Below are 23,657 nucleotides of genomic sequence, written 5' to 3'. Positions count from 1 at the left end.
CACTCTTCGAACAACAAATCTTCACTTTTCTCGACTCCAATCGATTTTCTACTTTTCTTGCACTAACTTTGCTCAAAACCTACTATCCACATGGTTAAGCTTGGTAGACTCAATTCTTCTTACTTATTCTTCTAGACTTAATTAGCGTATCCAACCTTTGCAGCCTTAAGTAGATAAACAATATACTATATCATCAATGTCTTAACTGATCTTTGTACTCTTTTTCATACAATAACTCAACCTTTCCTATAGGTGCTCTTGTTAACATATTTGATCAAATCCTTTTCATCAGTCAAACAAATGATAGTACTCAAATCAACTAAGTAGTTGTCTTACTAGCAAGTAGCAAGTTTGACATCAGTGACAAAACAATGATTGAAACACATTCTTATACATGTGTCAATCTTTTCTCAACAATCTCCTTCTTTGGTATTGATGAAAAACCAATACCAAAAAGAAAATAATTCCTTGTATTGAAATCTATCCTTTTATTAACAACTTTCATCTTCTGTATAGGCTGATCAATAGACAATTAACTCTTCATTATGACTCCCTTCATCTTTCATCTTTTAGGGCTTCTTGTTCTTACTTCCTCATTCTCCCTATTACTAGGTAGATGTATTTCTTTTTTTTTCATTACTCCCTCTTTAGTAAACATCAGGTGCACTTACTCCCTCTACATGTATTTCTCCCTCTTTGAAAAAAATGGCAAAGACTTGTCATCTCAACATGCAAATGTTAACAATTTTAGTTTCTCCCTCTATCACCCAACATGTGATTGATCTTCTATTCCAACTCTTTGATTACTTTAGGCAGCTCCTAAAGTAAGATGCACTCCATCAATGTGTAAGATACAATATTCCACTCTAGTTGATGTAGGGCACTACTTGTGCTTCTCAAGTAGCTTTGGATAGGGGTGTCGCCCCTAGTTTACCTCTTAGATACTCATGAGAATCCTTAGGTGAACATTTTGTGAAGATATCAGTTATCTGCTCTTTTGTGTTCACATATCCTATCCTCACTTCTTTGTCTTGAACTAACTTTCTCAAGTAATGATACTTGATTTTAATGTGCTTAGTCTTTGTGTGCATCACAAGGTTCTTTGATATATTTATAACACTTGTATTATCACAATAAAGTACCATAGGTTAAGTGATTTCTTCCTTCATACCTTTAAGTAGCTATTTGATCCATACACTGTTTGTACAATTTAGTACAACAACCACATATTCAGCCTCCGTAGTAGAGTGAGAAAAGTAGTTTTGTTTCTTGCAAGTCTTTTGTTTCTTGTTGGTCCAGGTAACTAACCTCCTTGCTAAGAAAAATGCTCCTCCACTAGTACTCACTAGTAAAATTTGATTCATTTTTTGACAAAAATTGGTCAAATTTTTGACCAATTGGTTTGTCAGTAATTTTATGATCAAAATTTTGACCAACGCTTGTATTGGTCAAAATGTCGATGATTTATTTGGCTGAAATTGAATTGTTTTGTCATTGTATCCTAGTGAATGCGTTGGTAGAAATTACAACTAAGATTGGTTGAAAGTTCCACCAATGTTGGCCAATGCATTGGTTGAAATGTTGATAAATCTTTGGTCAAAAGTTCTAGTAGTGTTGGTCAATGTATTGGTCAAAATGTTGACAAATATTTGGTTGAAATTGGTACCAAGATTGGTCAAAAGTTCCACCAATGTTGGTTGATACATTCAGAAAAATGTCGACAAATCTTTGGTCAAAATTGCCACAAAGATTGGTCAAAAGTTCCACCAATGTTGGTCATGCATTGGTGGAAATTTTGACCAACTTTTTTTGTTTAAAAAAAATTCGCTACTACACAACTACCAGTCATGAAATGTCAAACAAATCTAAAGCAAAAAAAAGGAAAAGATAAATGTCTCACAACCAATTGTTTTATGCTATTGTAGCTTTGCAACTTCATTTCTTCATTGACCATGTAGACCTGCAAAGCTGTGAAGATAAATTTCAACCATTGATTTCTCTATCACGACTGCTTGTTGTTTCTTTCCACAGACTGCTCCAAAATGATGATAACCAATAGACTAATTGTGCAATGTCATGACTTAGGTTCTTAACTCAACAAATAACCTTACAATGGTGCAAACAATGACTATGCAGCTATGCAACCTTGACTAGGGTTTAAACTTAATTCTTTGTGATAATGTGAATAATGCATTCCACATCATCACCATCTTGACCCCAAGTTAACCTTAGCAACTTGTGATGGTGCAAAATGGACTGCTCTAGTTAGCTTTTGCATCATTACAACTTAAACTTTAAAGCTCATTTCAATAGAATGTTTTGATCAAAACCAATTTGCATCTATCGAAGGGATACTCCTTTGAACATTTAATATGAACTAGTCTACATCTACCAAATGGATACTCTTTCAAAAATTGAATATGAAAACATTTTCTAATAACCAAGTAAATGTAGCTATCTAAAATTAAGATATTGTCAATGATTTCTAACGTAAGGAGGCTCTTTCGCAGTGCTATAACCATACATCAAAAACAAGTTATGGACAAAAAAAGTATATTTCAATCAATTTTTTTTTAAAGAATGAAAAAAGACAACCCATTGCAATCACTCCTCCCTTTGGTTCCCACCTATTGGCTCCCCAACCTATGGAGTAGTGAACATAAGCTTAACTTATGACCAAAAGATGTTGATTGCAATCATAATCTTAGATATATGTACTCTAAAAGATAAAAGAAATATATATCAAAACTTATTATATGCTCACCACTAATTAAAGATCAACATCTTTTGAGCTCCTAGAAGAATCTATAGATCCATAGTCTCAAATCCCTAGCTAGTATTTCCCCTAAAATAAATGGAAAATCCCAAATGTGATTTAAAGAATGATTAAATCAACGTAAAATAGAGAATGTAAAATGCAATATTGATATTCATAATTTTTTATTGATATTTAATGGATGATTCTACAACTTACGTTGATGTATTGTATTCATAGATGCGTAGAGCCAAGTATACTTGTTAGTGAAAATGGTGAGCATTAAAGAAAGTTGGTATACATATGGATAATAGTATAGAAATGTATTTAACAAACAATTACAAAAGAGTACCTAATCAAGGTTGATTGTTGTTCTAGTTCTTGATAGGGAAGAAGTAACATGATCTAGATAAGCAATAGGAATAAGCATTGCAACTTTCTTTACAAGGATTGCAAGATTGATGTTTGTGAATCCATCAAATCCTATCATGGTTCCCTGCATTATTTAGATACAAAATTTAGCTAGTTATATGAAATTATTTTCTATATTTGTACATGTATAGATTGAATTGATGGTCATGAATTTAGAGGTTGCTGATTGTAAGGAGATTTGATAGAAGGTACAATGGTCATCATGGAAGAAAATATGGATTCAAGGTGCATTCAAAGGTCATCCATATTCAGGATGTTGGCCTAGTTTTTCACATTTTTAAAATTTTGCAAAATTACAATAAAAAATCTAGTTATCCATTTGAAATCCCTAAAATTTTGTTACCCTAATGACTTTTTAAGTGGGTTTACATTGTTCACATTTTTAAGAATATGTCAGAGTTTTCCTGATTAATTTTTCAAAGTCCTAACTTGTTGTTAACCCTTGGGATGAGGACATCATATGCACTTGGCCCACCAAGACACATGTCAAAAGCTTGTATTCCCACATTGGGTAAATTTTGTGCATCTTCAAAAGGTGCAAATATGCTAGCCATTGATCTTATAAGATCTGATTGTTATGAAAATCATGCCCCCCTAGGGTATTCTTTAGGAAAAACTTGACCTATGACCATGTGATATATGGTTAGTCGCAACTTCGTGACTTGAAACTAGATGTTATCCTTCTAAACTACATTGACAGTTAAGTAATGAATTGGGGAGATAGAGCAAAAAGAGGTAATCACATTGTCGCAACTTCAAAATCTTCATTCGATGCAAAGGAAAAGGACTTGGGGATATAAGGAATGGATAAGGTTTTTACGTATCCCTATCAAGTTTGCATGGCAATAAATGAAGACTAGATGCAAAAGACAAGTTTACATGGCGATAAATGAAGACTGGATGCATAAGACACGACTAGATTTAGAGAAATATTATTACAAAAAAGTGAATACCAACATTTTGATTCTTCATTATAGAAAAGTAAAATTGATTTGTTTTATATGTACTTTGTGTAACCAAACAATTACATCAATTTACATCACAACTTATGATCAATTCCTTATCCATTTGCTATATAGAGTCACACTAGTATATACTTGACCTATATAATTGCCTTGCAATTAAAATGATCAGCTATCAACCCTAAACCCCATTCTTAGTATACATGGCATATTCACGTATTCATGAAACCTTGATGTAGAGTGCAAATAAAATAACAATGAACTAGACTAAACCCAAGAAAGCACTATCAAAATGCAAACTCTATGAATGTCCTATGTTTCTCTAACTACAACCACTAAGAATGCTCTCAAACTAGCATCTTAGTGACAGTTCTAGAATGAGAAGTATGCTTAAAATGCAGATCTATCAATATGTATGCAAGATCTAAGATGAAAATGTAGATTACATGCGAATAACAACTCTTAGAAAGCTATCAAAATGAACATGCAATGAGATAAACATGTGTTAAGTTGATGCTAAATAACATGAGAACTAAGCTAAAATGCTATCAAAATGACATAAAATTGCTAGAATAACAATGCTAATATGCTCAATATGACAACTCTAAATATGCCTATAATGCAAATGCCTAAAACTTGGGTCCCTTGGCTCTTGAATTCTCCTTCTATTTATGGGATTTTTATAAGGGGTTGGGGTAAGAATTTGGGTTTTACCTTTAACTGGTGGATAGAAGTGAAATTGAAAATGTCTCATAAGAGACAAGAGGAGGAGTCCAAAATTCTTGATTTGAGGCTAAATGTGGCTTTTATTTCAACTAAAATGTCTAATAAGAGATAAGAGGAGGAGCACAAAAGTCTTGATTTGAGGCTAAATGTGGATTTTTATCAATTCTTTATAATTTAAAAGGAGGATTTTCATTTTGTGAGGATAAATGGATTTATTGATTTAATAAAAATTCTATTTATTTTCGAAAGTTTCTCTTTTTCCCTCTCCTTTTTGAATTTCATTTTATGATTTTGAATTGTTTTTCTCCTCTTTTGAAGTTGATTTAGGTCTTATTGATTTGATAGATGATTTAATTGATTAATGACCTGATGTAATCCTTGATTTAAAAGTTTCTTGTTTTCTTCTAATTTCCTCCTTAATTTGTGTTGATCGATCAAAATTGCATAATTCAGGTCTTTGCCAATTTTTGGGTGTTTACAAATGGCCCTCTTTGAGCTAATATGCGAAGCATAATAGTTCAAAGACTATCTTGATTCTCTAATTTTAGGTCAAATTCTAATGATTGAATGTCTAATTGATGATGTTTTACTTAGATGCCCCAATTTTGTTTTATTCAATGTTTAAAATTTTAGTTGGGGTTGATATTTGAGAATTTTGATGCCATGGGTAGAACATTTTTTATATTTAAATTTTTTTGATGCCCTAGTAAATTATTGATGCCCTGGTATATTGTTGATTCCCTAATATATTGCCCCCTCAGAAATTAAATTAATAAAAAAAAAGAATGTGCGAAATAGGTATATTTCAATTTTATTTCTAAATTTTTTGATGAGAACAGTTGATAGGGAATGTGTAGTCACAATGTGATGTGAAAAATCAATAAGTTGATATTGGGTAGATAGAAAAAGTGCCCCCCTTAGGATGCAAAGTAGGGGAAAACAAACATGTCCATCTTAGGATATAGAGTAGGACAAATAACAAGTTCAAGATAGAACCATTAGTTGAATAGCTAGATGATTTGATTGATGTAGGATGATCATTTTTGATGAAAAATTGACGTCATTATTTGGTGTTCGATTGTTCGAGATGTGATGAATTTCCCTAATGAGTAAGAACCTTCAGATTAGACACAAACAAATGATGTAAGTGGTGTGACATAGGGTTGATTTTTGGAGCTTTTGTGTTCATTTTATTGGCTTATCATGCATGTTATTTATGATGGGGACCCTATTATGTTGACGTTGATGACCTTTTGATGTTGAAATTGATGACCTTTGGATGTTGATGTTGAAGACCTTTGGATATTGATGATTCAATCCTTTTGATATTTGAGATATTCAAGTTTTTTGATCTTCAAACTTGTGTACTTGCTATATCATGGACTTTATATATCTGACGGGAAAAGTGAAATATGTTTAAGGGTAATGAAAATGATGGAATGAAATAAAATGTGATAAATGAAATATGATGAGATGAAAGGATAATGATAAATGGAAAGAAATGCAAGGAAATGAAATGGTAAATGAGATGATAGATGGAAAGAAATGTATGGAAGCAAATGATTATGCTAGAGATGAAAAGACATGAAGGAAGGGGGCTCAACATTTGAGATTTGAAACTTACAAATGAAACTTGAGATCCAAGTAAGAATGGGTGAAATAATGAATGCATAAAAAATGATTAATGGTGTTATGGATAGTGACCCAAAATTGTTTGAGATTTGAAAGTCACACAATATAATATGAGGTGAAAATAAGAGAAATTAGTGACCATAACTATTTGAGATTCAAAAGCCACATAATGCAATAGGTGGAATAGATGATAGGTGAGAATGAAGTGTGATGCAAGATGGTAGTGTTGTGTTGAAACCGAGTTCACAATAGTAAAGTGTTAACTATTGCACTAGTATGTCGGGTGGTGACTTGTTGTTGAATAACATTACTCATTGTTGGTAGCCTTGTTGTTGAGCACTATTGATGAGATCTGCATGTGTGTTATCCTGATATATGTGCCAACTGTGTGTTCATAAGAGACCCAAGATGAAAATGAAAACTAAATGAACGCAACTAACTATCACTTTTAATGTAAAGAAATGCAAATTAACTGTCATTGTAGAGCATTTAACAAAAAGTGACCAAGTACAACCACCACTAGCTTAGCTATGGTGATATGAATACTATGTCACGCTAAGAAGTACCACCAATCATAGATAATGTACATGAAAAGTATGAAAATTTATTGGAAAATAAATATTAAAGTCACAGTAAATAAAAATAGGCATGCAAACAATCAAATGTCGGATAAAGTCATCACCTAAGATATCATACAAAATTGGTCGAGGTACACAGGGCTTTCCAAATGAGCGGAGGTTCTTACAAGTGGACACCAATAATGCATGAAATTAGAGAATCACAAGAATTGAATAGTTAAAAATAAAAGGAAAATAAAGCATCATGACTTCATCCTAGTACTTCTAATCAAGTACATCATCGAGGTATTGGAAGTGCATAACAATAGAAAAACTAGTAATTGCAGACTAGTAGTGCTAACAAGTGTGTGTAGTAGTGTAAAATTTATTCAAACTATGGATAAAGTGGTTGTAATGGTTAGGCAACAAATTATGAGATGTGATAGTGGAAATTGGTAGTAGAATGCACGGGGTGTGTGTTGGTAGAGAAGATTGGCAACAATTTTTTGGTGGTAATTATGGTATGGGAATGGAAAAAGTGTACCTGGTACGAGTGCGACAGGAAGCAAACGTGTGGTAAGGTCATTAAAGAGTGAGTCCAGGCGAGTAATGGTCATAAATAGGCGAATAGCATGGGAATGGAATGAAGTAAGGTGAAGAGTAAAACATGATCATTAGAGTGATTGAGAAGTCTGAGGTAGTGTGTAAGTGAAAGAATGTCAGGTTCACTAGATCAATCATAGGAGGAGGGTGATGCTAGTCAGGGAAGGTGGATTAGGCAAGGGCAAAGAGAAAAGCACATTCAACAAACCTCTGAGGAGCTAGTGTATCAGCCCAAATTGTAAGGTGAATCAAGTTAGGAGGGATGGTGGTTGGCATAACCTAAAGATGTGGGGATGAGGGTAGAATAAATGCCCTTGTTAGTGTTAATGATGTTGTTAGGGACTATAGTGCAATAGGTGTTGTAGGTGGTATTGTATGATGATGAGTTGATGATGTAGGCAGAGAATATGTCTCCTTAAATAATGAAGAGTATGTTTGGAGCAGAGGAGGAGGCAAGGGAGATAAAATCTCCTGAAAAGTCCATAGAAAGAGCTCCAGGGGATGTAGGAGCTATTAGTGTGGGTGAGGGAATGAGTGGAGCAGGTCGGTTGATTAGGCGTAGAATCCCAGGGCAAGGATTAGTGGAAGGGGAAACGAGTGGTGTAAATGTGGAGGAGTCATAGCTAGAGACGGGGTGGGGAGACCAATCATCAAGTGACATGGAAGAATTATGGAGAATGTTGGTGGTAGAGAGAGCCCAAGCAGAGAATGCCGAACAAAAAGTCAAGTTTCTACTAGGATTAATGGAGAAGGCATGGGAAGATGGAGTGGAAATCGAGGCAAGACAACTCCAACCAATGATGAATATGGAGTGGATGCATGAGCAATCACTAGAAGAGGAAATATGTGTGGGAGAAATTGCATTCAAAAGGGAATGACGTAGGGATATGGGTAGAGCGGTCGCGAGCTCAAAGATTGTAGAAATCCCTAAATATGATGCAAAAGGGGTTGGAAAGCACACAAAATGAGTTGGTGTTGTTGTAGTCGCAGTTTGAGTCATTTAGGGAGTTGATTGCAAAACTGAACTCCCTATCATTAAAAATGAAGGAGCAGTTAGCATTGAGTGAGTTGAAGGTGAGATAGTTGTAGTAGCAATTACATGAGACAAAAGTGAATGTGGAGCATTGGCGAATGGCGATTGATTAGATGTAGTAGGAGCGAGATGTGGCCCATTAAGCGATCACCATACTAGGATTAAACAAACTGGTGGAGAATGTGTTCATGGATATGCAATGGATGGTGAAGGTACATCGGGAAGCTACCTATTATATGGGACTTTATCATCAAGCGTTCTCGAATGAGAACAGATGGGAGATGCAATTTGTGGATAGAAAATTTGTACAACTATTAAATGCATAGTTGTGTGGTGTTAGGTTTTTGATTTCCATGGATGCAATGTGGATATGTAGAGGATTGATGCTAGGAGCTTCTTCTTTAGGAGTTGGGTCTAAAGAAATGCCATTGACTAGATGCCCTATCTTGCCACCTCCCCTAAGAAAGCCAGAATAAATGATCCACCAGAGGATATTTGAATGCAATATTTTCATTGCCATCATAATAGAATAAAATTTGTATTCATTTTTGTGGCAAGCAAAATGACAACTGATGGTAATGTTAATGTGTCGGATGAACATTATTATGTTTGTTTTTGATATTTTTGGAATGTATTTGGATGTTTTTAGCATTTTTAGGAATTTGTGGATGTTTTTGGAATTTGTAGGGATATTCAAGTGTTTTTGGAATTTTTGGTAATATTCAAATATTTTTAGAATTTTTGGAAATATTCAAATGTTTTTGGAATTTTTGGGAATATTTAAATGTTTTTGGAATTTTTGGGAATATTCAAATATTTTTGGAATTTTTGGGAATATTCAAATATTTTTGGAAATTTTGGGAATGTTCAATTTTTTTTGGAATTTTTGGGAATATTTAAATATTTTTGGAATTTTTGTGAGTATTCAAATGTTTTAGGAATTTTTTGGGAAGAAGTGTCAATCTTCACAAAAGTGGGGACAATATGGTTTGTAGAGGAAGGCAAACCTTCACATGTATGTGGGGAACTAAATGTCTGTGTGGGCTTCCAATGAAAGATGATTATGAATTTGTGTAATGGTTGGAGAGTCATGGCAGTTAATGGTGGAAAAAGTAGGAAGTGCTAAACCACAAATTGTGAGGCACAAGACTATATAAATCAATAGCCTTTACAAACATGCATAAGGCTAACATTAGGTTTTTTGCTAGGAGTACACTGAGATAGATCTTCACGAGGCTTCTGAAAAGGTGTTGGGACCTACAGGAGGCTTTTGATGACCAAAAGAGGTTGAGAAGGGCCTGAGAAAGGCATTTGGGGTCTGAAAAGGCACTTGAGGGCCTAAGAAAGTCACGTTGGGAGCTTGAAAAGGCCGAAACAGGGCCTTGAAAAAGGCATTTGGGCCTAAAGGGGTACTTCGGGGGCATGAAAAAGATGTTTGGGCCTAAAAAGACATCTTAGGGGCTTGAAAAGGCCAAAATAGGGCCTTGAAAAAGGAGTTTGGGCTTGAAAAGGCATCTCGATGGCCTAAAAAGGCCAAAATAGGGCCTTGAAAAAGGTGTTTAGGCTAAAAAAGGCATCTCAAGGGCTTGAAAAGGGCCACAACCGGGCCTTAAAAAAGGCATTTGGGCCTAGAAAGGAACTTTGGGGCCTAAAAAAAGTGTTTGGGTCTCTACGAAGGACATTTTAAGGGCCTGAAAAAGGCACTTGGGCCTAAAAAGGTGCTTGGGCCTAAAAAGGCACTTAAGGGGCCTAAAAAATGCACTTCTAAAAAGGCGCTTGAGGGGCCTAAAAGGGTGCTTGAGGGACCTAAAAAAGGTACTTGAGGGGGGGGGGGGGCAAGCTCTCATGCTTACACTTACTTATTTTGTACCCCTAGTTTAGGTGATGATGAAAGAGTCTGATGAATATCTGGGCTTTTGGGATAGCATTGATACATTTGTTGAAAGGGGCTAAGACCAATCGTGGTCACTGCAACATAAATAAGACTAATGATCTATTAGGAATGTTGTTCATGACAAGAGGAAGGAAGAGGGGACTATGTTGATGTCTCTTGTGCTATTCATGTTTTGCCAAATTTTCCAAAGCCTAACGAGATGTTTCACAACATAACTATGTTGCTTCTTAATACTATTGAGGCACTTCCTATTTAAATATTTCATGACCTGTTATATAGCCTATTTGAGCTGAGGTGAGTCATGTTTGGTAGGAATTTTGAGGTGTTGTTAATTTGTCGAGATTTTGTGGCTATGTTTGGCAATTATTACCCCCTTTTGAATGTTTTTGGCAATGTTTGACAATTTTGGAATTTTTATTTATTGATTGATAATTTTTGGCAATTTTTGAATGTTTTTGATAATTTTTGGCAATTTTTGAATTTTTTAAAAATAATTTTTACAATTTTTGAATGTTTTTTAATTTTTGACAATTTTTGACAAATTTTGAATTTTTTTTATAATTTTTGAATTTTTTTGATAATTTTTGACAATTTTCCAACTGGTGGGGGTGAAGTGAGGATGTGAGTGAGATTTGTTGGACTGTAGAGATAGCTTGGACCATGTGGAGGCACCCAAACAATCAAGGAGTCCAAATGGGCTAAGAGGGCTAAGAGTGTGCTTAGGGAGCTCTATTAGAGATGACGAAGGCAAAAGAATCTTCAAAATAGCAAAAGGGTCAAATAAAAAGGTAAAATGGATAGTGGGAATTATTGGCCATGGCGAATAGCTGAGAGGTGCATTGATTCTCTTTCAATTCATGTTTCTGTTAATTTTTTGTGCTTCCCTTTAGTGTTGTTATGCTGACTGTTTCTATTGCTATGAGCCGTGTTTGATGCTAAGAGACCATTGAATTGTAACCCACAAGTGTTTCTCAATTGGGTATGTGTGAAATTAACTCAACTATGCTAGATAAGCCTCAAACAAGTAAAATTTGTCACAAAGGCAGTTGCTCGAGTACTATCTTGATTGTTTTTCAGCATTGAAGGACTTGTGTTGTTTAGGGAAGTCCAAAGGTGCTATCTCTCACCCCTTTTCAAAACAAAGGTGGCATTTCTCACTTCTTTTTTACCAAATATTTTTTTTTTTTTTGGTATTTTTCAAGTTTTTGGTATCTTTGGTGATAACATGTTTCCTCAAAGTCTTAGACATAGAACCTTTTGAGATGGATGCTATTGATGGGTTTTGCTAGATCGGCACCATCACAATCTACAAGTCTGTAAGTACCAGTCCCAAAAGACACTCTGATAATGTAAGGACCAATCCAATTGGCCTCCCATTTTCCTTTCTTTTCCCTAGTAGCTCAATTTTTAGGGTTTTCTTAGAGCACTAGGTCACCAACCTAAAAGACACAGGGTTTGACCTTTTTCTTGTAATGTTTTGATAATCTATTCTGATACACTTTGAGGTGTTCATGTGCTATACTTTGATATTCTTCTAATAACTCTAGCTAGTCTAGATGGGCCACTCTATAGTCCTCATCTGATATGATTCACAAAGAGTAACTCTCAAGGATGGAATCTCAAACTCTAAGGGAAGAATGGCTTCACAACCATAAACCAAAGAGAAGGGTGTTGTTCTTGTAGGTGTTCAAACACTTGTCCTATAGTTCCAGAGGGTGGGATTCAATTGTAAATGCCAATCTCTACCAATATCATTAATAGTTCTCTTAAGAATGTTGATAATGGTCTTGTTAGTAGCCTCCTCTTGGTTGTTGCCTTGGGAATAATAAATTGACAAGGAGTGGTGTATGATGTGAAATTACTCATAATTTGTCAATTATTTGATTCTTAAAGTACAAGGCATTGTTAGTGAGAATGGCATGAGGTATTCCAAATCAAAAAATGATATGGTTTAGGATGAAGAGATTTTTTTTCTCATAGAGTTAGCAAGTGGTTCTTCTTCAACCCACTTGGTGAAGTATTTTGTGGTGGTAATAATCCATTTATGTCCACCGGAGGAAGGCGGGTGAATGACTCCAATTAAATCAAAACCCCATTGATAAAAAGGCCATGGTGTGGCCAAAGGGTTGATTTCTTGGGCTGGTACATGAACAAGGTTACCATGGATTTGACATTTTTTACAAGTTTAACATAGTCAATAGAATCCTTTTCCATGGTATCCTTGCATGGACTTCTTGTAGAGAAACTCTCGACTCATCCTTCTAGAGAAATCTAAGCAAAGCACTGTCAAGACCCTTCTTATATAGTGTATCATTCACTAAGGTGTAATGTGAGGTCTGTAGAATGAAATTACATCTTTGGTTATGTGAAGGGTCAGAGGGGATGGTTTTATCACGAAGGTAAGTGATGATGGGGTTATACCAGAGGGAATTAGGAGCATCTAAATGACAAATGATAAGGGAATTAGGTTGAGTAAACAAGGGTTGAACCAGCTCTTCTACTACTCTAGTAGCTTAAGCAAGTAGGCCAAGGTGGCCATGGCATCTACTACTCTTTTCTTGTCTCTTGGAATTTCTTCAAAAGTAATATGAGAAAAACATGACTTAAGTGTGTCAACCATATGTTTGTAAGGCAATAACTTTTCGTCTTTGGTCTGATATGTGTCAATGACTTGATTGATGATCCATTGGGAATCTCTATAAACTTTTAGCACTATTAGTTTCCATTCTAAGGCTAGTTTGAGCCCTAAGACCAAGGCTTCATATTCTACCATATTTTTGGTGCAAGGGAAAAGTAGTTTATAGGATTTGGGGATGGTAACACCTAGTCACGTGATGAACAAAATACAGATGCCTGAACCATGGTGTGTGTAAGAACCATCAAAATAGAACTTCCAAGTTATCAGCTCTATTTGAAGAATGTGCATATTTTGAAAATCAGCTAAGATAGGGTTGGAGCTCTCTATAGTTGCATCTGCCAATTGGTCAGTGATGGCCTGCCTTTTTATTGCTTTCCTATTGATATATTTGATATCAAATTTGCTTAAGATCATCACACACTTGACCAATCTATCTTTTAATGCTATTTTCCTGAGAAGATATTTGAAGGGATCAATCTTGGAAATGAGCTTGACTTTATGTGAAAAAATAATCGCATAGCTTTTGGGAAGCAAAAACTATGGCTAGACATGCTTTTTCAATAAAAGAGTAATTTAGCTCATAATTGACCAGTGTGCGACTAATGTAATAAATGGCCCATTCCTTTCCTTGGTCATATTCTTGTGCTAAGAGGGATCCAATTGAATTTTTATTTAGGGAAATATATAGCAGTAATGGTTTGTGTGACACTAGAGACACCAATACTAGCGGATTCATCAAGTAGGTTTTGAGTAAATCAAAAGCTTCCTGACATGGATCATCCCATTTGAAATTTTTGTCTTTGTGTAATAAGTGGGTGAAAGGCACACACTTCTTTGCTAACTAGGAAATGAAATGACAAATTGATTGAAGCCTTCCTTGGAGAGAATGTAGTTGACTTAGGTTCTTCAGCGATTGCATGGTAACTATGGCCTGTACCTTTTTAGGATCAACTTCTATCCCTTTGGCCAAGACAATGTATCCTAGAAGCTTGCCAGATTTGATGCCAAAAGCACATTTCTTTGGATTTAGCCTAACTTTGAATGCCTCTAAGTGGGTAAGTATCTTGTCCAAGATGGGGAGATGTTCTTCTCAAGTATGGGATTTGGTGAGGATATCATCTACATAGTCTTCCATAAAGATGTGCATCATATAATGAAATATAGTGGTCATGGCCCATTGATAGGTAGCCCCTATGTTCTTCAGCCCAAAGGTCATCACATTCCAAAAAAATATGCCCCATGCACAAGTAAAGGTCATTTTCTCTTGGTCCTCTAGAACTATCCTAATACAATTATACCCTAGAAATCCATCCATAAGTGAAAAAATGGATTGGTCCATTGTCAGATCTACAATGGTTTCAATATTGGGAAGGGGGAAATCATCTTTAGGAAATGATTTGTTTACATCCCAAAAATCAATGTAGATGTGTATGCTACCATCCTTCTTTGATATAATCATGATGATCGATTTCTCCAATTCTACTTTGACTAGTAGAGCTATGTGGGGATGCATCTTCTTGATGGCTTGACCTCTGGAGAAATGTTGAGCTGATGGAGGATTAAAGTTGGCTCTAATCTTGACATGTCTCCATAAAACCATGCAAGGTGTTTTTGCCTCTCTATAAAGAAGTGAATGAATGTGGTTCTTTCCCGTGTTTAAAGACTATGCCAAATACATGATCCTTGGTTACTGTTCTACACGAATGTTAAATTTTTTGGTTGGTTCAATTAAAATAGACAATCTTTCATTGGAGTGCATAGCTAAGGTATCAATCATCTGATCCATGTGTGCCACAGTTGGGTTTTTATGATTGGATGCCTCACTTCTATTTATTTCCATTTTTTTTCTCAAGATCAGCTACAATTTGGTAGTGATCCTCAAGGCTATGAACTACTTGGCCTGTGCTAGTATGACTAAGATGATTGATATTAGACACAATTGCATGCATTTCTTTGGTTCTTCGTGGACAAGATAGTTCAACTGCATTAAGGTAGATAAAGACATCATGATCAGTGTCAAAATGAGGGATATGGTGAGGCTCATTTATATCCCAACTAATGAGTTTGGGATGGACTAGGGGGAGTGATTCATAATATGGAAAAGGTTTCATGGGGTTCAAAGACATGATCTCATTAGATGGCTCATATGCTGTATGAGTTAGGTCTATGACATGTGCTTCCTCTAAGATGTCATGAAAAGTAGAGCTAGCAAGTGGCTCATAGTAGTCATCTTCAAATTTTTCTAGAAAGAAATAGGAAATAAGGTTTGAAACTGGAACTCTTCAAAATGTTCTACAGTAGCCCCTATGTTGTTATGTTGCACTCTGACACTTGGTGAAGAAAGATCCAGATGAGAGGTTGATCCTTGTGCAGTGAAATCATTGGATATAGGAATGTGAACAACATAACATTATTTTTCATGGATGGACTACTCAAAGATGATTCATACTCCCACTTAGTGGAGTCATCATCATCTTCATTATTGGAGGTTTTTATGAGTGGTTCTCTTGTGTGGTGTGAACCGAGGAGAGATAGATTTACATCATTATATTACTTTTCTGCTTGCTATGTCACTTCTTTCTTTTGGTACCCTTGCCAGAGTAGAAGAGGCATAATCATTGTACTTGGGAATAGACTCAGGTGTATTTTGTGCCTTGCCTTGTTCACTATACCCTACCCCTATTTTGGATTTGTTGGAACAAAACTATGCCACAAGAGGTTCAATAATGCCTTTCCCTTTCCCTAAGGGACCTTCTCTTGTATATCCCATATTTTTTATTACATCAAAACCTTTTCCATGTAGATGGGGGAAATGTCAACATTTTTTTTTACTGATTTCATCTACTATGCATGGGGTTACTCCACTTGCCTTGAAAAAATGTGCATGATACGGTCTAGTGGTGGATGATGGTTTGAAATGAGATCTTGGAGAGAGTGGGGGATCAAATAAGGAGACTGAGTACTCACCTACCCCTATGCATTTTAGTTTACACTTCCTATCAAACTCCTTCATCAACCTATCCATTTATTCATAATGTGTCTGTTTAGGGTCCTTTGATGATGATGGTAAAGGAGGGGAAGAACTTAAACAACCAACTTTCTCTTTACCCTTAGTTGATGTAGATGAGTGGCTATTATTTTGACTAGTAGAACATGAAGTGTTTGCTGATGTGGACTTATTGATCTCATCTATCAGGGCACTAGTGTATTCCCTATTATGAGGAACAAGGGAGTTCCAATATTGTGCAAAGTTTTGGTTCCTAGGTATAGCCACCTCTTGACCCATGTATGAAAATTTAAGACAGTAATGGTAAGTAGAGGGAATAGCTTGCATGTCATGAATCCACAATTTTCCTAATAGTTATAAGTTATTTTTAAGTCTAAGACTTGACAAATCATTTCTTTCACAACTATTCCTACCCTAATCGATAGAATAACCATGCCTTTGGAGGATCTCTCCTCATCATCATAAGCTTTGATGGTGATTTTCTTCCTTGGATCAACAACATCTTTTTTATATCCTAGGGCTTTCACTAAATTTAGTGTGCAAATGTTAAGACCTGCCCCACCATCAACCAATGCTCTCTTAGCTCTATTTCTATGGATAAAGATTTCAATATGCAGAGGGGAATTTTGTGGCTCGATGAACATGTCATTTTGGGCTAAAAAGGAGATGCAATGAGGAACCACAAGATTGCTGACCATGTTTTGAAACCTACTCACATCCAAGTCATTTGGCACCAAGGCTTTGGTGAGTATTTCTTTATGCTCTAGTAAGATTTACACCAACTCAAAAATGGAGATATGAGTGGGAGTCTTAAATAATTGGTTGACCAAGTTGTATTTAGGCAAGGGGAAACTCATAGTTGTATGATCAGAATTTTCCACAAGTCTTGGTAAAATGACTTTAGAGGCGTGACTTCAGGTAACACCATTTGACAATGGTTTCTTATTTTTATCCTTAGTTATGGTGACATTTACAGTGTCATCAAATCTAGAGATCATGCCAATGGTGTTATCATATTGATGTGCATAATTAATATTATCATGAGGAGGTGCCTTCTAATTAGCTCTAGAGGATTCAACCTTTTCATGACTCATGAAGCTAAGGTTATTTACTTCAATAGTTCCATTATTGATTAATTTTTGTATGGTTCCATTAAGGGTGAAAAAATTATTTGTTAAGTGCCCCATGTTTTAGTGATTGGCACAAATGTGCTTGTCATTCCACCACTTAGGTTTGACTTGGGGTTCATAGGGTTTGGCCTTAGGTAGTACAATGAGTTCATTGGCCAAGAGGGTTTGTAAAGAACTCTCATAAGACACCTCGATGGGTGTATACTCTGGGTATATCAAATGACTGCTATCTTCAAGGGGGAGGAGCTTTATTGGAAGAATCTTGCTGATTAGACATAGAGGGAGTTGTCATGTTACATCAGTAAAATAGATGTGCATTATCTTGTCGAGGTATGTTTAGATTGGTGTTGTTGACAATGGGACCCAATTGATTGGAGGAGGTTGAGTTTTAGGTTTGACATGGTTGGCTTCAACTACCCCATCATTGGTAGTGTTCTTGTTATTATTTTTCCACCACGACTTTTGTTTATCTATGGTTCAATCAGAGGAGTTATGATTCTATGTGGAATTGTTGGAGAAAACCTTACCATCTTTAGATAATTTAATAATGTCATTATTTATCAAGGTTTCTTCTACCTTTGTGACATTTTCTAAGGTAGTCTTAAAATCTTTAGGCCCTTGGAGTTGCAGCTAGTAATTCATGGGTTTTGAGAGACTATTGATGAAGATATTTGTCTTCTCTTTGTTTGGTATGTCTCAATGATACTTGGAAAACATGTGTCTCCACCATTGTAGGAAGATCTTAAATGATTCTCTAGGAAGTTATTTTGTGTTACAAAAATCAATCATTGTAACTTCCCTTTCAATGTTATAAGAATATTGGGTGATAAATATGAAAGCCAATTGTTCAAAGGTCTTAATATTGGAGGGTAGCTTGGAGAACCACTCCATGGCTTACCCTTAAGGCTTTTGGGAAATAAACAGATTAGGTAAGTTGTATCATGGACAAACTCCATACTTAGCACATAGAATTGTCTAAGGTGATCTTATGGATCCAATGTACCAAAATATTTATCATATTTTGGTATCTACACATTTTGAGGGAAAGGTGTCAAGGTAATTCTTTTATTAAATGGTAAAGGACATACCTTTTTGAGGCTAAACTCTACGGGTTGTATTTTCCCTCATTTCATCCTTTCTATTTCAAATTGTAAGTCTTGTAATTTTTGTGTGAAAATATACAAGGGTGAATCTTCTTTGTGTCATTTCAAATTGGTCACATCAAATTCGAAAGGCAATTTTACACCTTGTTGTGCTAATGCTAGTATCGAGTATCCTATCCATAATATCGACAAGTTCAAGATTTTGCTGAAAATATTAAATTTTAGTTTCAATTCTTTTTTCATCCCATATGTTAGATGAACCCATTTTGGTGAAGAGTTCTAAACCTTTGTTGAACACGGGTAACTTTTGAGTAACTTCATTTGGTGAATGTTTTGTTGGGGTAACAGATTTGATGAGATCTACAGGTTTCATGTGTTTGATAGTTCTACTAGCTATTCTACCACTCACCCATATAGGTGATAATTTTGGCTTCGCAGTTACTTTGGTTTCATGCATAGTGGCATGAGAAGTGAATAGGATTCCTCTAACTCTTATGCATTTTCACAATATGAGGATTTCCTTTGAGCATGATTCGTTAAGAGTAACAAGCTAGGATAGACAAGGTGTTTTGGAAATATTGATAGGATAAGTTCACTCTCGCGAAGTCAGGTAGGGAACATATGTGTTTCTCTAGACATTTCTGACTTGATATGTGATGTGAAATAATGAAGGGTATTGGATTAATAATATCGTTCGTAGCTTTTCTTGTTTCAAAAATGGTTTTGGTCAATTTTGGGATCTCTCAGTTTGAAGAATATCAATGGGAAAAAGGGTATCCAATTCTATCATTTGTTTGCAATTGTTGATATGAAGATAGCCTCTATTTTAGGTTTTTTCTCAGATGCATCACAGGATTTATTAAATGCACTATTTCATTGATCCTAGTTGCTATTTTAGCAATCACATGTGCTATTTAAAATTTCAAATGTTCTATTTTATCTATCTTATGCATTGTTTTGCAAGGAAAATGCATTATTTAAAGCTTCAGATGCATTTTTTTGTAGTTATATGCATTATAATAGAGTTCAAATGCATCACATGATTGTCTAGATGTGTTATTTCAGAGCCCCTCAGTGATGTTCTAGTTTTGAGCTTAGTTTTTTCATTATCAATTTATAGTCACATTTTTCGGAAGGACTGTGATTCAAATTAGAGTTTGTTATTAAATTTTTTTAAAACACATCCAATCACAATAGTAGAGGCCACAATAAAATATAAAACTGCACACACCTAGAAAATGGAAGAAAAGGGCTTCCTAACAAGGTTAGCTAGAGCTGGTGACTAGTGGGTTTTAGTTTTTAACCATTAATGTTCTAATTTACCTCTCCTATAATTGAGAGCTTCCCACCAATGCTAAGGAGGTTTGGTACAATCCCTTATGTGACTAATAGAGGAAGGCTATGTTCCAAACACGAGTGGCTTGTATTCAATTGGGAAAGCAAGATTGGGAGGCGTTCCCTCTCACTATCCCTATTGAGGCAACTTGGGAGGTAGCCATTCTATGACTGAATAATCCTACATAGTAGAAAGCAGGAAAATGAAAATCATAAATAGGTCTAGGAATTTGATCACTCTAAGAGAGTGAGAGCATATCCCTACTATTAAGACCTCCCAAACACAACAAACTATTTTTGTTCAATTCCAAGCCCTTAACTATAGTAGATAAAGGGGCTCCTAGTTAAACTATGTATTTGTTCTTTCCCTGTTTGATTATTACTAACTCTCATAGAAGGTTTGGCTTTTTAATCAACTCTTGTGAGTTGACAGCATAGGCCTACTTCTAATTAGATTAGTAAGGTCAAATGCATTACTTAGAGTAGGTTATGGACTTAAAAGAAAATTTTGCAATCTAATTGACAAGGGTTCCAATCTACTTACCTATTTTGGAGCTAACAAAGGCTAGGTGCATTTTTTAGGGTCTTCATTCCCATCGCACATTTCTAGCAGCTTGAGAGCTTTTGAAAGGTTAGATGAGGCCTAAACAACATCAAATTTTGATAATACCAACACCATCATGATGAGCTTAGAACCATCTTTCTGATGATGTTTTGTTTTTTGAAAACAAAGTCCAAATGCTCAGGTTGTGAGTGAAAAACCAAACATTTCTCCTTATGTCCTAAGAGGGAATGTACAAGGTTGCTAATGCAATGATGACATCAGTATTCTAAGAGCATGAATTTGATAGCCATATGGTTGTCACCTGCAAAAGGAAATTACTGGCCAAAAAAAAAGTTCAGATTTCTAAAAAAAAAAAGGTGTCGATCATTAGGAAACCTGAGCAGTTGCTAGGAAATAATCTCAGTCTTCGTATTTATTTTGTTTTGGCAGTGGTGGTTGAAGGCTGGCCGTGAGCGATAGAGTTGGTTGTGGTGGTGGAAATGGGTGGTGCACAAAAGGACACATGGTTGAAGAATACACGGTGGCTAGTAGCCACAACAAAGGAACAACAGAGCAACCATGGAGAGAAGGAACTATGGGCCACGGTGGTGGTGTGAGCCCAAAAGTCTCAATTTGGGGCTAAATGTGGCTTTTATTTCAACTAAAATGTCTCATAAGATACAAGAGGAGGAGCCCAAAAGTCTTGATTTGGGGCTAAATAAGGATTTTTCACAATTCTTTATAATATAAAAGGAAGATTTTCATTTTGTGAGGATAAATGGATTTATTGATTTAATAAAAGTTCCATTTATCTTCAAAAGTTTGTCTTTTTCACTTTCCTTTTTGAATTTCATTTTATGATATTGAATTGTTTTTCTCCTCTTTTGAAGTTGATTTAGGTCTTATTAATTTGAAAGATGATTTAATCAATTAATGACCTGATGTAATCCTTAATTTGAAAGTTTTTTGTTTTCCTTTTATTTCCTTAATTTGTGTTGATTGATCGAAGTTTTTTAATTTAGGTCTTTGCCAATTTTTGGGTATCTATACTTATTATATCCCTCTCAAATCCTTTGAAACCCTATTTATGGAAGCACTTACTTAATTCCTTGAATTAATAAAAGAAACATTAAATTGGAATACAACCTATCTAAGATACATTAAATTGCATGAAATTTGCTCACTCAATACAAAAGTAATAAGTATGTAAAAATGGAGACAAAATTTAGAGATAGAGATATTTAGAACTCCCTCCTTCTATTAATATTCTTTGAAACTAATACATTACTAGTATAAACTCAATAACAACTCCAGATATGATAGACTTGTTATTCAATAGTCTTAGACTTGCAAAATTGTATATATCATACAATTAACATAAAGAAAACTAGATTGACTACAAACATTAGCATAAACACTAAAAGTTATACAAACTTTGGACCCTCCTCTAGCCTTGGGAACTCACTTATATAGTGTGAGATGCAAAAGGCTATAGGCATAGAGGGAAAAGGCTAATTGTCCTTTAGAAAAAAAGAAAGAAAAAAGGATAAAAGCTGTCACTATCACAAAAAGACAAAATCTAGTGCTCGCTTGCAACTTTACAACATAATGTCTTTATCACTGATATTCTTGTGGTGGGACCAATTCTATTGTAGCAAATGCTTGTTGATCTGATACATCTGGTGATTGGCTCCATTGGATTTGTTGCTCTTCCAAATATGGAACCACTTGGCTTATAGTTGATGTATCAAGTTTAGTGATCTAGATATTTATTGCAATTGGTTGACCCCCTTCCATATCATCAGTTTGAACTGCCATGTCCATAGTTGCAATAGGTTGTTCTTCATCTAATCTCTTTGTTTGCACTGATACTTCAATTAACTACGCCTTTTCTGTAGCAACAGAATTGTCCACATTTTTTCCTTCAACTATCTCTTTCAATAACTATGTTGAAGCTAGAACATAATTAGTTACCCACTTGTCAAAGAGTGTATCATCAAGCCAATTGAAACTCAATATTTCGTGTTCCTTTCTCAAGTCATTTCCTCCAATTTTCCTTATTCAAAAATTGATTTACAAGAATTTAAAAAAATTGTACATGTTATCACTTCCTCTGTAGTTCTAGCAAACCAAATATACTTTTTATCATTTACAACTATATTAAGCTTGATGCTCATTAATTCATTCAATTCTTTAGCCCATTCCTCCTGTTCTCTTATTTGGCCTATACCTTTAAGTACATGTGGAAAGAGATCAAATTTTTTAATAAGGTATTTTAGGAAATAATTATTTATTTTTCTCTGCAACAAATTTCTCTTACAAACAAAATCTAAGAGATTAGTAGCCTAGTCATAAGTTCTTTCAACTCATTCATTAGAAAAATCAATCACATGACAACAAAGGGTTGTGATGATATCATCCCTACTAATCCATTTGTCCAAAACTAGCCTTAAAGTTGCCTCATTATTCATTAAATCATTCCATCTCTACTGATTTTGACAATTCTAAATAAAATGAAGACCAACCAACTCTGTCCACTGGATACAAAATTGTGTCTCTGATTCTATCTTCATGCTTGATGCCCAATTCCACATGCAATGACCATATTTTTGCCTTCTCCTCATCAAGCTCCTCTTTTGTATGCATTTATATCTCTTGAGGAGTAATGGGAATCTCTACAATTGGGATTGTATTAAAAGATGGTACTAGAGGAGGAGGATGAGCAATCTTGAGCTGACTAGATTGTGTACCTACCCTTGTTTTCCTAAACTATTTTCTAGTTGGTTGATCTTCTTTCCACTTTATTTTTAGGCATCCAAGACCTTTTAAAATTTATCATTTAATTATACTTTAGCAACAACCACAACTCCAAAATCAACCATTTCTTTAGTCATTCAAGCCACTTTATCACTATCTACCTCTTCTGCCCTATAAACCATGAGACTACTTGTGTGCTCAGAAATTGAGACCTCTTGAATTCTAGACTTGTCTCTCTTCTAAATAGACCATATGACCAAGGCTTGATGGTCATCAATGTATTTCAACCCTTTATAGGCTTGCAAAACTTCCTCCTTAGTTTTGAATTGGGTGTCTTTTGTCTTTCTAATTGCATCAAAGATCATTGCATTAGCAATGTCCCATTTAGGAAGTATCATGATATTTGAGTCCTTTATTAGTTGCCTCCCCCCCTTAGGGGTTATTTTCTCAAACTCTTCTATGTGTCCAGCCTTGACCTCTTCTTCAATTTTAGAGTCCTACCTATTAGGTTGCTCTATTTTAATTTTCTTGCACCTTGCATCAATATTG

The sequence above is a fragment of the Cupressus sempervirens genome, chromosome 4 (genome assembly GCF_028749045.1).
Source record: "Cupressus sempervirens isolate cs-2001-9-10 chromosome 4, ASM2874904v1, whole genome shotgun sequence".
Lineage (NCBI taxonomy): Eukaryota > Viridiplantae > Streptophyta > Pinopsida > Cupressales > Cupressaceae > Cupressus > Cupressus sempervirens.
This window is presented reverse-complemented; position numbering follows the sequence as displayed.